The 15,924-nt window shown below is 37.1% G+C and overlaps 1 protein-coding gene across 2 annotated transcripts in view; it reads right to left on the bottom strand.

The window, feature by feature from the left end:
* The window catches only part of LOC109421875 (runt-related transcription factor 2), a 224,463-nt gene extending 210,906 nt beyond the window's left edge, over positions 1-13,557 (bottom strand). For both annotated transcript variants that reach the window (XM_062845566.1, XM_062845568.1), the window contains exon 1: positions 11,301-13,557. The gene's annotated coding sequence lies outside the window, so the exon portion shown is untranslated. The remainder of the gene's footprint in view (positions 1-11,300) is intronic.
* Between the last annotated feature and the right edge of the window lie 2,367 nt (positions 13,558-15,924).

The raw sequence follows: 15,924 nt of genomic DNA, 5'->3' as shown, positions 1-15,924 counted from the left end.
AGGCGCTGTACAAATTATAAGTTCAGTTTCGAATTGGAACCTCTCACGCAGTGCCCTAGTGGACAAAAGAGGTGCAAAACAAAAAAATAATGTTTTGAATGTTTAGAAGCATTTTAAAATTGACTTCCTATGCTTTCCCATGCTAAAAAATCGATGCTTCACGCATCCAGGTGGCAGCAGCGTATCTTCGAACTCTCGAATGAACATTTTTATGGTGAATTCGGTTTAGGCTGGTTCAAAGTATCTAAGGCTTTGAAATAAATGTTAAAATTTTGCTATTGAAATATATTGATTATCTGAACAAAACTACCTTATGAACAACATACTAACGATATTGATACAATGCAAAAGAGTAGGGGTAACCGATATTGGGCCATGGTAGTTATAGACGTGAACGAATTCAACAACGCCAGCTGGGAAGCCATTGCCGCAGCATTGCACAACATGCGTGTCCCTGACTATCTGTGAAAGCTTCTGCAAAACTTCTTCCAGATCCAAGTCATGGTCTATGAGACAAACCAGGGTCAGAGATAGGTTAGAGTCACAAGAGGCCCGATCAGAAAGGCATAACAAAAATGTAACAAAATTATATCAACGGTTGATACAGGGGATAGAAAAAATGATCGGGACAGGCAAAATTTTCCCTTCTCAAAAAAAATTCAATTAGCTGTAACTTTTCGAAAAGTGCATCAAATATTCTTAAATTTGGACTGTAAGTAGATCAACTATTTGTGTATCAGTGGACAAAATTTTGAAAAGATCGAACTATTCTGGACGAAGTTATAAAGATTCTAAAAAAAGGTATAATTATCCGATAGCCAACTTTGAGCTGTTATATCTCCGGGTTCAATGAACCGAATGCAATGAAATTTTGACCATTTATGACTTATATAATGAGCTTTGTAAAACTTTTGGCATAACTTAAAATTCTTAATACGGAAGTAAGTTATGACGATTAGATTATTTTTCTAAAAAACCACTGAATTATCCAAAATTTCAACATCGTTTCAAAATTCAAGATGCTCATAATAGTTCATTTAAATTCCCTCTGTTTGTCTTGTATACAGATATGTTTTGAAAGAACATAACAACATAGGCGGCAATTCATTGAAAAAGTAATGGGATGCATATTAAAAATAGACCAATTTACTTTAAAATCATAAAATCAATGAAATCGCTATAACTTTTTCTCTTGTTAATAATTTCAAGTTCAGTCAAACGTTTTTCAGAGCCAATTATATAAGTCATGAATGAACCAAATTTCATTGCATTCGGTTCATTGAATCCGGAGATATAACAGCTGAAAGTTGGCTATAGGATAATTCTACATTTTTCTAAAATGATTATAACTTCGTGCAGAGTAGCCCGATCATTTTCAAATTCTGTCCACTGATACACAATCAGTTGATTAACTTACAGTCAAAATTTGAGAATATTTGATGCACTTTTCGAAAAGTTACAGCTAATTGGACATTTTTTGAAAAGTGATAATTTTGCCTGTCCCGATCATTTTGTCTATCCCTGTAGATATGTATATCACCGTTTGTTATATTTAGATATATTTGACAAAAATGATTTAAAACCCTGATTTAATTATATCAGAATTATAACAAGGTTAGTTATAATACAAATAAATTTATTTGGATCACGTTTATATGAACATTATAACAAACTCAGTTATAGTTATGAAAACCCGAGCAGAAGGGCATACCTTACTAATACCATGCAAAGAGCAACCTGTGCTCTAATATCTCAAGTTGGTGTTGCTATATTATTCTACGCAATGTTATGAGAACACCACAATAACAATTGGAGGTATTTGAGCAAAGTTAGGTATTTATGTGATATTATTGATTTAGCAGGGAAAATAACTGAAGAACAAGATTTGTTATTACACCATGGAGCAATCGAAAAATGTTCAATTTCATAGCAAGAAATGTTATTACTTTGTTATTTCATACCTTCTGGATAACAAATAGAGTACTTGAAATTTATGGTATGCATTCATTATTGAAATAACAAGACTTGTTATTTTTCAGGTGGTATTTATACAAAATTATGGTATTCATTTTTGTTATTTTGCCTCTTATGTCCACCTAATGAAGGGCATATCGAGGTATAATGTTATTTAAGATTAATACCTCGATATGTTATTTTCTTGCTATTCTTTTCTGCTAGGGAATGCAGTTTATGTCAAATGAACATTTTACAGGTGGTGTTTGGTACGCACTTACGCCGCTGTGCGGTGCTACTGTGCTTGTAAAATACAGTAGTTTTAACAAGTTTAAATCATGATCTAGACCTTTAAGGGTCTGTTCCAATTCGCGAATTAAGGTTAATTTTTACCTTAATTTGACAGTTCGACACTAAAACTTGAAAGTTCTCCAAAGGCAATAATTATCGAACTGTCAAATTTAAGTGAAAATTAATTTTACACCAATTGGAACAGACCCTAAGAAAGCTCAGATAGATAATGTCGCGCTTATCTTGGATTCTCAGCCAGCTGCGTTCGAAACGCACAGCATCAGATCGCGCCAGACCGCGCACGTATAGTTTGTACACGGTATGCACCTTGGCTAAAACTGTTTTGCAGCCGCCGGGTAGGAGCTGTCACGTATACTTAGCCACCTTGTACAAATCAAAAGGGGCAATCTTTCCGTGATAAACTGCGGCTGGTTAACGTTGAACAATTCGTCATTGAAATCATCGCCGTCATCAAACATTTGAAAGCAATTTTTTCGATCAAAACAAAAGTCTTTGCTATGAAAATATATTCGCTGTACTCCACATGAGGAATAGAATGCAGTGAATATATTTTCATGGTTGATGTTTTGATTTACGGCGAGGTAACTGCTTTTTACTTTCCGAAAAATGATGACGGGTGCTTAAGCATTAAGATCATCAGTATCTTAGTGATGAAGCCACAATATTTAGGTCCTTGGTGAATGATTCTATATAGCATCGCACAACAACGTAGTTAAAAAAAATAAGAAATGAGTATTCCAACAGTTGTCATTGTAGGTGAGCCTGAGCCACACTAGAGTATCTAGTCAAATTGAATGCCCAACGTATGCCGTGATTTAACCCTCTTAAGATGTTAGATTTTTCGAACCACGATGGCGCAGTGAACGTTCAGCGTACCTGTCTGGGTCATATTGACCCCAACATCCTACTAGGGTTGATGCAACTCTCAAACGGTCATATGAAGCTATGATAAGTGAGGCAACAAAATGGATATAAAAAGGATGACTTTCATTGAAACTGTTAACATTCCTGAAGTAAGTTTTAAGTTTCACAATCCTCCATAGGTTTTGCAGTTTGTAGTCCCATTCAAGATTATTTTAATAAATTATTCTGAAATTAGAAGTGTTATCATTGTTATTTAATTAACATGATACAACTGGATCAATTAGCAAATTAAAAACACCTTAGTTTTTGAAGAATTGATTGATAACAAATTATTTGAGGAGCTTTGAAATTTATATCTAATTTCGTCACATCATGTCGTTAGTGACGTTTCATTACCATGCAATTCGTCCATAATAATTCCGTAGAAATACAGCTTCTTATCATCTGCAAACGTGTGGATACACCCGATTCTTTTTTGTACGGGTCTGGTTTTTGGTATAACTTAGTCATTTTTTAACCGATTCTCATGAAATTTTGTACACATGTAGACATCAATATTACTATCCGTGTACATAATTTCACGAGAATCGGTAAAAATTTGACTGAGTTATAGCAAAACCCAGACCCGTGTAAAAAAAAAGAATCAGGTGTATTACATACTTTCAAAGATGATGGAAGGCCGTTGAAAAATAAGACTTACATCAATGGTCCTGAAACCAATCCTTGTGGCACTCGCTATAGAATACCAATCGGACTTCAATGATTCCTTTAACTTCCACAATTTGAAAGCGGTTATTCAAATAGGATTTACTCAATGAAACAGAATCTCAACTGAAATCAAATAAGTGTGATAATCTGTGCAGTAGTTCAAAATGAGAAACTCTGTTAAATGCTTTTCAAAAACTAATCAATAGCCGAAGGCTATTTTTTTACCAAAATGTTGATGGACATCGTCATGCATTTTAAGCAAATTTCGAAGCAGATACCGAATAGGTGCTTTCGACTAGTGGGGGAATTCCTTGTTTAAAGCACTGTTTGCAGTTCAGAAGGAATTTCTCCCATCTTGATGCATGGGAAATTCCTTGCCTGAATCGCTCAAGAAATCGGTTTTTCTTCGATCGCAGTACGCAGTAGCGGAGAAATGACAGTTCAAATGGCAGTCACCGAAGAAAGTTTCTGCCAGGAATCAATCAAGAAGTTTCTTGAGCGATTCCTTTCGAACTCGAAACTGCGCTAAACTGCTGAAAATAAAAACATTATTTGAGATCACGAGGCAAAGCGAACGAATAATTGCTTTAGTATGTTAATTGTTGTGTTGTATCATGTAAGGTTAAATATGTGCTTTAAACACTTATTTTTTATTTCACAAATTCGACAATCTCCAGAAATGCACACTAACGCCACGAAGCGATGACATTTCCAATCACAAGACTACTGCATAACTTTGCCATAGGCAGGAACTTCCTTGATGGTGAGGAACATTAGATAATTATTTAATAACACATGTCAAAATGTTCTAATTTAATTACTCGCTTGCACCAACAGAAGGTGAAATACCACTATTTTCACTGTTTAAGAGCCATTAACTATCTCTAAAACTTTTTTTAAGATACGACACCTGTTTCTGGTCTGAATCATGAGATAAAGCCAAAATGCTGAGCAAATTCTTGAATTACAATTATAACTTAATTATATCCACTTTTGTTATTATATCCTAAGATGACGTCATTGCGATCAATTGTATCAAGAACACTTTTATGTGACGTCATATTTTCTCTCCCATGTACGTTAGACAAATGAATCTATTTATAGACCAGCCGCCAAAACGAAGAATTACTTGATCATATACCACCCTGCACTTCAAGTGATGAAATAGCCTCATTGATAAAGGCGCCGAATTTCAGATGGAGGCTGGCGTCCTTGGTTCGAATCCCGTCTGGGTGAGGTTTTTTATATACTACGTGGGGCAAGTTTTTTATACAAAAAACTTTTCGCTAAAAATAAATAACACTCTAAATAAAAATTACCCAAAAAATGAGTTAAAATTTACCCAACTTAATTTTTACCCAATATATTTATATCTGATTTATAACAAAATGTGTTATAATTTTTTGATCATTCCAATATTTATTATATCTCACGATGTTATAAATTTGTTAAAATTGTATCAACACCTGTTATAATTATGTTATGGCTAGAGCAAGTTTAGTTATATCTTTTGTTATTTTAACACCTAACCGGCGAATTTTATAACTCATTTTGTTATGAAAAATCTTTGAAATAAATAACTCAATCGGTTATAATTTTGTTATGCCTTTCTGATCGGGAAGGGGTCGTCCACAAACAATACCACATAACTCTTAAAGTTGACCAAATAAGGTAATAGTTTGTTCGGCAAACTTTCCAATAAATACCTTTTTCTGCAACTTTGTAGAAGACACCAATACTCTATCTTCATTTTTGAGAAAAGTGAATTCCTATCGCACTTTTAGGTGGATTAATCATCAAGGTGAAAATTCCAAAATAAATAGATAAGTATGTAAAAAAACTCTTCTAAGACATCATACCTCTAAATTAAATATTTGAAGCCGCAAAAAAGGATTATGAATACGAACCCCAGTATACAGTATGTAGCAGGTTCCTCCGGAAATTATGTCCGGAAATCGGAATATCCGGAACTGGTTCCGTAGCGGTGGCATGCCCATAGCACGAGCGATCGTTTTATGGCCAAATACATTTTACAGTTCAAATTTCAGAACGAAAATATGTGTGAGATTAAATTAAATTGCCGAAAGATACCCTCGTAGCAAGGCATTTATCAATACCCAGAAAGGTGGGAGGGGTCAGGGGGATGCCACACCCAGATATTGGAAGACCAACTAACCGCATTTAATTTAAATATAGTTTCAAATTTTTTGATAGTATGGTCTTTGAGTAGTAGCCAATTGAAAAAAAAAGTGGTTCGTCTAGGGCTTTTAAGGGTTAAATAATGTTTTGAATGTTTGAGAAGCATTTTAAAATTGACTTTCTATGCTTCCCCATGTTAAAAAACGGCGTTTCACGCACATGATCAACTGTGGTAATTTGCTTCGTAGTCCCCAATTTGTTCATCAGCCACTTTTAGCTTGTTACAAATTTTTAACCCGTAGGCTATGGAGCTTACAACAAAATTTCAAACCGCTGCCAAAGACGCAAACATCAATATTTTTCAATAAAATTTTGGGGTTCACTTCACTATTAATTGTAGCTTCAATTATGCTGGGAGCCTAAAAAATTGGAGCCACGAGGACAGTTTTATTCCGGTGGACGTCTGGGTCAGGAGGGGTAAAAATTGCATAACCTTCCTTTTAACAATGTCCCATTAGTTGGAATTCAAATGATTTCATTTAAAAAGTTATTAGTTCTTTGTATTATTGTATATTACGTCAGGCCAGGGGGTTAAGAGGTATATAAGTGGTGTAGAATGTTTTAAAGGCCTCCAGAAAATTTTCAAAATTGAGTCTAATTTCGATGCGCTTCTAGAAGATTTTAAGGCACGCAAGGAATCGATTTTTTTGTCCTTGGCTAGGTCTCAAGCATATTGAATTAATCCATAAGCAAAACTTGATGGTAACATACAGTTTTTGTATGAGAAATCGTGTTTTTCACGAAAGTCAGCCGATTTTGAAAGAAATTGCCTATTTTTAGGCGTTTAATGTATTACAAAAGAACCCATATTAAACGCCTAAAAGCAGGCAATATTTTTCAAAATCGGCTGATTTTCGTGAAAAACATGATTTTTCATACAAAAACAATATGTTACCATCAAGTTTTACTTATGGTTTAATTCAATATGCCTTAGACCTAGCCAAGGACAAAAAAAATCGACTCCTTGCGTGCCTTAACATCTTTTAGAAGCGCATAGAAATCAGACTCAATTTTGAAAATGTTCTGAAGGCATTGAAAACGTTCTACACCACTTATATTCTTCTTAACCTTCTGGCCTGACGTAATATACAATAATACATAGAACTTAACACTTTTTAGATGAAATCATTTGAATTTCAACTAATTGGGTCTTGCTAAAAGGAAGGTTATGCAATTTTTACCCCTCCTGACGCAGACGTCCACCGGAATAAAACTGTCCTCGTGGCTCCATTTTTTAAGGCTCCCAGCATAATTGAAACTACAACTAATAATGAAGTGAACCTCAAAATTTCATTGATAAATGATGTTTGCGTCTTTGGCAGCGGTTTGAAATTTTGTTGTAAGCCCCGTAGCCTACGGGTTAAATGAGTGCCCACTGTAAAACGCGCTCAATTTTGCTACACAGCGTGATCAGAGATGCTGGGTTTCTCGCTTTGCAAACTGTCTGCAGCGGACATCGGTCCGTTGAGAATCCTTTTAAGAGATATTGACCCCCTACCGATTCCTTTACTCGGTAAGGTGGTTGATTGAGACAGACCGTGTAATTAGATGCGCAAATGCTTGAATATGACTGCTGGGGGCATGAGAGCGACCTTCGGAATCACGAAGATCAACTTCGGTGATGAACACCAAGATGGCGAATGTTTTATTGAGTTTTGACCCTGAAACCATGCAATATAAGTATACAGCACGGTATCTAAATGTCGATAATTATCGAATTTGCTATATATTCATAGTTTAAAGACTACAAAATATTTTATCAGCGAAATTTTTTCCATATATTTTGTATGGGCCGTATTGGGGTTAAAAATAGTATTTAATAACTTAAGGGTAAAGTCTTCGGTGTACCAATCCATGTGGTCAATTAATGATTAAAAGTTTTGAGCAGAAAATCCACGATGTTAGTTCAAAAGTCAAGATGGCTGCTATTTTATATAGCTTCTGGTTCTAGTATTAAGCAATATGGGTAATGAAATTTACGTTCTGAAAATCCATAATGGAGAACTACAAATGCATTTTGGATTGTAGTCTTGGATTTAACGAATACGGTATTCAGAATACCTAATATCGTTATAATATCATATGTACCGTAGACTGAGGTGTACTTGATCAGTGGGGTGAACCTGATCACTCAATTACCCACGGATATAGACTTTCAAGGAAGTTGCCATTCCATTTTAATGTTACGTCATTGGATTGCGAATGGTTAAAATATAATTGCCTTTTTGTGTGAGTCTAGTGAACAAAGGTGGGCTGTACAAAATACCTCAACGTCAGCAGGTCGAATAGACAGAAAAAACACGTACGATTTAATAACTGATCAAAGTAGCTAACCATGAGGGTAATGCGGGTACATAATCCAAACAAGCAATGTCCAATGATTCGTTCAGCTTATAAGATGTAACGTACTCTTTTTAGTTCACTGACAAAGTGATTGAGTTGGATCTTGCAAATGTACAGTAGCAGCAGGGGATTTTTTTTATTATCGTACGGGTTTGGGCCGAAGGGTCTCAGATTTTCATGAAACTTTTTCCATAGACAGGGCTCATGGATATATGAGCAAAAAAAATTGAGGAAAATTCAGGGTCGCCTATTTTCCCGGAAAACTCAGGTGGAATTTTTTTGACTCCCCTGACACTACTTACTTTGAAAAATCAAAACTCAAGAACGAAGCATCGTAGAAACAAAGCTTTTTTTTTAGAAAATCAAAGCAAATTTTCTCAGAAATCAAAAAAAAAATGAACTGGAAAAAGTTTCCCACAAAATTTTCCACAGTTGATAAAAATTCTTAAAGAAAAGCCGGAAAAACTATGCCCGAACTCGTGGAAAATTTTCGAAAAAATATTTTGAGAAGGTTATTTAATAAGCTTTAATTTTTGGAATGCAGTTTTTTTGTTTTTGAGTTATAGCCAATTTTGTTGAAAAATGTCAAAATGTGCCATAAAATCCTTTTCTTTGAAAAATCATAACTCAAGAACGAAGCATCGTAGAAACAAAGTTTTTTTTAATAATTATGAAAGCAAATTTTCGCAGGAATGAAAAAAAATTTGAAGTGGAAAATGTTTTCCACAAAATTTTCCATCGTTGAGAACATTTATTAAGAAAATCCGGAAAAACTGTGTCCGAACTCGTGGAAAATTAAAAAAAAATATTCTAGAGAAGGTCATTTCATAAGCTTTGATCGTTGAAATTTTTGGAACGCACTTAATTTTCGTTCCTGAGTTATGGCAAATTTTGTGAAAAATGACCATATAATATAGGCTTACATATGTAGTCATTTTCACATAATTGACCATAACTCAGTAACGAGAAAAAAGTGCATTCCAAAAATTTCAGCGATCAAAGCTTATAAAATAACATTCACAAAAATATTTTTTTGAAAATTTTCCACGAGTATGGACATAGTTTTTCCGGCTTTTCTTTATGAATTTTCTCAACGGTAGAAAATTTTGTAGAAAACTTTTTCCATTTCATTTTTTTTTTCATTCCTGCAACAATTTGCTGTCATTTTCATTAAAAAACTTTGTTTCTTCGATGCTTCGTTCTTGAGTCATGATTTTTTCAAAGAAAAGGCTTTTATGGCACATTTGAACATTTTTCAACAAAATTGGCCATAAATCAAAAACAAATTGACCATAACTCAGTAACGAGAAAAAAGTGCATTCCAAAAATTTCAGCGATTAAAGTTTATGAAATATCCTTCTCAAAAATATTTTTTCGAAAATTTTCCACGAGCTCGGGCATAGTTTTTCCGGTTTTTCTTTACGAATTTTCTCAATTGTGGAAAATTTTGTGGGAAACTTTTTCCAGTTCATTTTTTTTTATTTCTGAGAAAATGCTTTCATTTTCTAAAAAAAACTTTGTTTCTACGATGCTTCGTTCTTGAGTTATGATTTTTCAAAGTACCTATTTATTTATAGAACTTGTTTGCATACTTGGACTTGGATATTCTCGGTCAGTAGTTTTTTTCGCTGATTTCAGTTTTTATTTCATCTTTTTCCGGAGTTCATAACCAAATCCTCGGTAATAAAACATCCGAACAAGGGGCTCTAAAATAAGTATTTTGGCTCGGTATTTTTGCTGTGTTTTCAACAGTAGATTTAACTCGAATTTTAACAAAAGAAACAACCGAGTGTACCAAGTTAACCCGGTAGCGGTCACGTGGTGCACTGAGTACACGTACCACGAAAAAATCTCGCCTGTAAGACACAGCGTGACCAAAGACGCGACTGCTCGAGGGTTAAATTTTCTGTTGAAATCACAACAAAAATATCGAGCCAACAAACTTATTTTGGAGTCCTTTTTTCGGCTGTTCCAATTTCGATAAAACTTTAGATTACAGGACCTCTGCACAATGTTACCGAAGTTCGGTTAACATTACCAAGGAATTGGTAGAGTTTACCGAATCCTCGGTAATTTCTCGTCGGATTTGTTTTTTTGAATGTCAGTAATCTAAACTTAATCGAAATTCGAACAGCTCTATAGGCGCGAGCGCGGGTCTATCATCGTTTACACCATTTTCGTTATCTTTTTAATAGAGTACTGAACGCTTTCGAATGCATTCTTGACTTGAAAGAATATGTTGTAAAGTTATTAATTTGGTATCCCTCCGCGTTATATAATTTATGGTTATACTCTCTATGATCACTATTCTTATCTTCTTACGAGCTTGCAGCCTAAAGTACAAATATATTAATACAAAAGAATACAGATGCAAATGAAATAAAGTTGTCTTTGGGCTGATATAACAATTAAAAGTAGTTTTGATGCATAAATTTGGAAGCTTGGACAGTAGCTTTTGCGTGAGCCCTGCAATTTCGGCTCTAATATAGAATTGGATTCAGGATTTATGTATGTACTGTATTTTATCAACGATTTCTTAAATTATTGTTTTTGTGGATGACTTCCAAAAGTATTTGTTCACTTTGAAATTATTAAGTTGTAAAGAATAGCATCTTAAATTGTATCACCAAAACATTTAGTTTTAAAAAAATGCAAGTTTTGGAACTCTCTAGAGTATAATACCATTTCTATAACTCCTCTCAATTCTGAGATACACTTTGACCCCAAGAAAATTCATTCTTCGTCCCGGCAAATTACTGTACAATAACCTCAAAGCCCCAATAACCAATGCTACGCCGCCAAACGCTACCGCCATGAAGTGGCCGGCCCAAACCCACATACGCGCCACTGCGGTTTGAACAGATTCATATGACTCCACTGCTACTCAATTAAATTTTCGGCTATTTCGCACACTTACTCACAATTATATGTATGGTTGTTGATGTTGAACCAGTCGTCACTGCAGGAGGAGTACCCGAGGAACCGGGGAGAGAACGCCAACTTTGTCCGCAAAAATTAATCTATTCAATCGGGTCCCGCGTCGCACCACCAGATCAGTTCGGCCAATTTTTTTTCCTCGTCACGTCAACTCGTATTTACTCACAAACGATAGCACTGCGGAAGTTCAGATGTCCTTCCTTTTGGTGAAGCCGACCGAGCCTAGCCGCGCGTCGGTGGTTGCTCAATAGTGTACAACACGTATTCGACTGCGGTTTACGGTTTATCTCGACGAGTCCAGCTGTCCGCCCCCGACGCGCGCGCGGGAGATGGATTGGATCACTCTGTCACTGACTGTTTGAACACCGGGTGTGAATCGAGGGTGTGATGCAACCTCCGTGTCGAGGTTTCCGCGGCCGTGTTCGAAAAATAAAACAAAAACAACAACAGGATAACACGTGAGTTGGACGTTTTTTCCCTGTTCCGAATGCCCGCCGTGAATTCGTCACTTAACACACAATTGTAGCACCCCTTGGACCACCACTCTGCGGTGTCCGTATCAAATCACAAATAAATATATTTTCACACACGAGTTTTTTTTTTCGCAGTACTTCACATTTTTGTCAGGATGAGTGCTGGTGGCGAAAAAATCCCACTGCTCTCTGTCGGCGTAATCGCGCGTGTTGGCTCTCGTTGAGGTTTTTATGGTCCTGTTCGCACCCGGACTATTTTTCCATCACCATTCTCATCAGCAGCGCGGCAGTATCACCGTTGATGTCACGTCCGTTTGGGGGATTCGCACGGTGAAGGTTGTTCCCACCGCGGAGGCCGAAAATCGAATTGCACCAACGTGTGCGAGCAACAAAAAATGAGGAGAGAACGAAAAAACCAAAACCGGAATTCGGCGAGGAAAAAGCTTTTAACCACCGCAACACTGGCTGGCCTACGATCCCCAGAGTGGCGTGCTCCAGTGGCCACACATACACCCACCGAAGGCGTCACTTTTTTCCCCCAATACCACTCACAGTCACACAGTCACAACTGGTTGGCAGGAGGTTGGCCAAAACCAACGCGGAACGAGTAAAAAAACAACCACTTTACTCTATTAAGGACTCTATAATGGACGCGCGATTTTTATTCCGTTGGTCAATCCCACACTCCGGGACAGGTTTTTTTTGCTCCGGCGTAGACCTCTCCGCGAAAATGTTGTCAAAAATGTTCCACAAAATCGGTTTTATCGTTATTACTGATTTGCACCGCAGGATCTGGTCAGCGCCACCACCGATACTCGGAAGGATTTGGGATTCCCACGTCACAGTTCTGGATCCGGGAGCTTTGGTGAAATTGCTTCCAAAGTCAGCCGAGCACAGTTTTAGACTAAAATCGCTTTTATGGTTTTCCTTGCTGCCCTAGTGGATCCTGGCTAGAGCATGGATTCCAGCACGGGTTGTGGCCATATACTCGCACAAGCGGCCCCCACAAAAACCCCGACGCGCGCGTTTTCCTCTGGCCGCTATAATTACAACAAGTTGAATTAGGATGCACGGCACACCGAGAACATCTCCGGCGCTCAAACGCAGGCACTGGGCTGGGAGCACTAACTAAGCACATTGGTTTCGCCCAACCAAACAGACCAACAACAAGAGGCTCGAGATATCCCCCCGAACCCTGGTTCGATGTATACACGCAAAATCCACTCTCATACACACTTTTCCAGCCATGGAGGCTCGCATACTCTCGGGCCAGCTTCTCTCAACGTTCCCATTCCCACACGATGGGGTTATTTATACATAATCATGTATCCGATGCCACCCACCCTCGGTCGGTCCACTCCCCCACAAACCCACAAAGTTCATCTTCCGGCAGTAAACCTTTTTAATGTTGCGTAGCTGCTTATGCTCTCGCTCTTGCTCGCCTCGCACCAAAATCCGGTAAACAGCAAGCAGTGGCAGTAGCAGCAACAGCAGCAGCAGCAGTGGCAGCTTGTATCCAATCTCGTACAACAATAACACAACCGATAAACCCACCACCACGCCGCACTTTACCTGACCCAGACTATCTCTGTCTCTCTCCACATCAACACAGTCCACAGTGCTGCCCTACGATGATGGTCAGAAGCCATGCCGCACATATATGAGTGGCATACCCAGCCAGCCGTCCGGTCAAGCCAGGATTCAACCCTTTTCACCGGTGATGATGCTGTGTGCCATGTGATGGTGGCCAGCTGGAAACTCATTTTCGCAGTAGAAGCAAATAATCGTGTCGGTCCTGTATCGACTAGACTAAGGAAAATTGGTTGTTCCGAGATCAAAGTTTTAGAATGAGGATAGAAAAAAATCAAAATCGATGTGCTGGTTAACTGCATTCTGTGAAGGGATGTCAGTAGCTTGAGTTAACCAACTCCATAATCACATACATACATTGCATTTTTGCATTAACTTACATACATGTATGTCACATTCAAGGTAACATTTACTCAATCAAAGGCGTAGTGAGCTTTTCGGTCAGGGGGGGGGGGGCGGTTGGCAAGCACTCTTTGTAAAAATGTACCGAAAGCCTGTATCTGCAATAATCGGGACACATAAGTACGGCTGTAGCTCAGTAATAAATCGGTAAAATTGGCAAATTGGCAAAAAATGACTGAGAACTCTTTGGTGTATGTTTATGATTTGTGCCAAATTTCATAAAAATCGACGCATTACTTTTAACTGTGGATGAAAAACAAACAGATGTGGTTTTAAGCATTTTGTACTACAATCATGACCAATTTTCATTCGCATACTGGATGATTCTTGTACGCTACAGTTCAAAGTTCTGTGAGGACAATTATGAACTTTCGTTAGCAATTATGATACTTATAGAGACACTTTCTTGATAAATTTCATCAACATTGATCAAATGGTTTGAGAGCTACTGATATTGATAGGGGTGACTGATAGTGAAAAATTTTCGTGTTTTTTATGTGCAATGTTTGTCTATTCATAACTGTTGAGAAATTTTCACAGAACGCAGTTGATTATGTGTATATTATGCATGCAAAATTTGATGAATATTGGTAAAGTACTTTCAAAAGTACAAACGAAACAATAAAGGGCGCTGACTAATTGCTGTCTGAGGGCCTAAAACCATGTTCAGTCGCAATACATGTTTTGACTATAAAATTATTGATAGGGCATCGATTTCATTGAAATTTTGCCTATCCAAGAAATGTAGTTTGAGAGGTTTGTGTTCAAAATTTTAGCCATTTTCTTTGCCAAATTCAAAAGTTACAGCGCTGACAAGCAAAACTAGGCGCTGTGCAAAATTCAATGGCGCACATTCTACTGTTTCATTGCTACAACAAAAAGTACTGCACCGATTCACAAGATATTTTGCAGGTGAAATGAACACATCTTAAGATGCTATTAGGCCAAATTTGAGCAATTTTAATGTATCTATTGCAGAGTTACAGCCGTATTTCTGTGTTCCGATTATTGCGGATACAGGCGCTACTTAGACGTGTGCGCCGCCGCGCCGCGCCGCCGTCGCCGACGATTTTTCCACGCCGCCGCCGCCAGTTAAATTGACCCGGCGCGCCGCTGTTCTTATTTTTCCACGCCGCCGAACAAAATTTCCCACGCCGATGAGATAACGACAAGGTTTTTTTTTCTCGCCAACACTTAACGAACCATTTATTTAAAGCTGATAGCAATTTTTAAACAGTTTCTATTGTTTTTTTCTTCTGAATATTAGGTGTATTTTTCTGAAGTTGTTCTTGTATATTTTTTGTAACATTTTTATGTGATTTACTTTAGTGATTTCTTACAGCAATACTTTATAGATCCTCACTTATTCTATTTCAAGTAATAAGCGAGTCCTTTTTTTAGAAAATAAAAAGTTTAGATTTTTTTCAGAAATTTCTCCAGAGATTCTTAAAAAAATCGAATGTTCCTTCAAAAATATTTTTTAGAGAAGCTATAAGTTCCTTCATAAACATTTCAAAGAAATTCTATGGAGAGCCTTCTGAAGTGGCTCCATTGATTTATCAGAAATTCCATAAATAAGGTCATTCAAAAATGTCCATTTCCAGTCCCGTCCCCTTCCTTCTATAGCACACTTTTTGTATAGAACTCCTCTGAAATTCATCAGAGTCACAATCACACTCTTATGGACTTTTGTCTTTCAGAAATAACTCCAGGAATTGAATTTACATAGCTATCCCAGGTTTCTTTCAGGAATTGCTCTATCTGAGCTTCTTCTATAAAGTTCATCATGGAGTGTCCCCAGGACATTCAGAAGTTCTTCCAGTAGATATTCTTTCAGCGATTTCTGAAAAAAAAATCATATAGTTCATGAGTTCCTCCGGGTATTCCTTCAAGTATTTCACTAGTAATTGCTCCTGATTTTTTTCCAAGGATACTATTAGGAATTTTTCTTTGGATTCTTTAAGAAATTTAGAAATAACTTCAGTAACAATTCCTACAAAGTTTTACATATCTCTCTCTCTCTCTTTTTGGCGTAACGTCCTCACTGGGACAAAGCCTGCATCTCAGTGTTCTATGAGCACTTCCACAGTTATTAACTGAGAGCTTCCTCTGCCAATGACCATTTTGCATGCGTATATCGTGT

This window comes from Aedes albopictus, chromosome 1 (assembly GCF_035046485.1).
Source record: "Aedes albopictus strain Foshan chromosome 1, AalbF5, whole genome shotgun sequence".
NCBI classification, from domain to species: Eukaryota; Metazoa; Arthropoda; class Insecta; order Diptera; family Culicidae; genus Aedes; species Aedes albopictus.
Note: the sequence above shows the minus strand (reverse complement) of the source record. Positions and strands in the feature narration are given on the sequence as shown.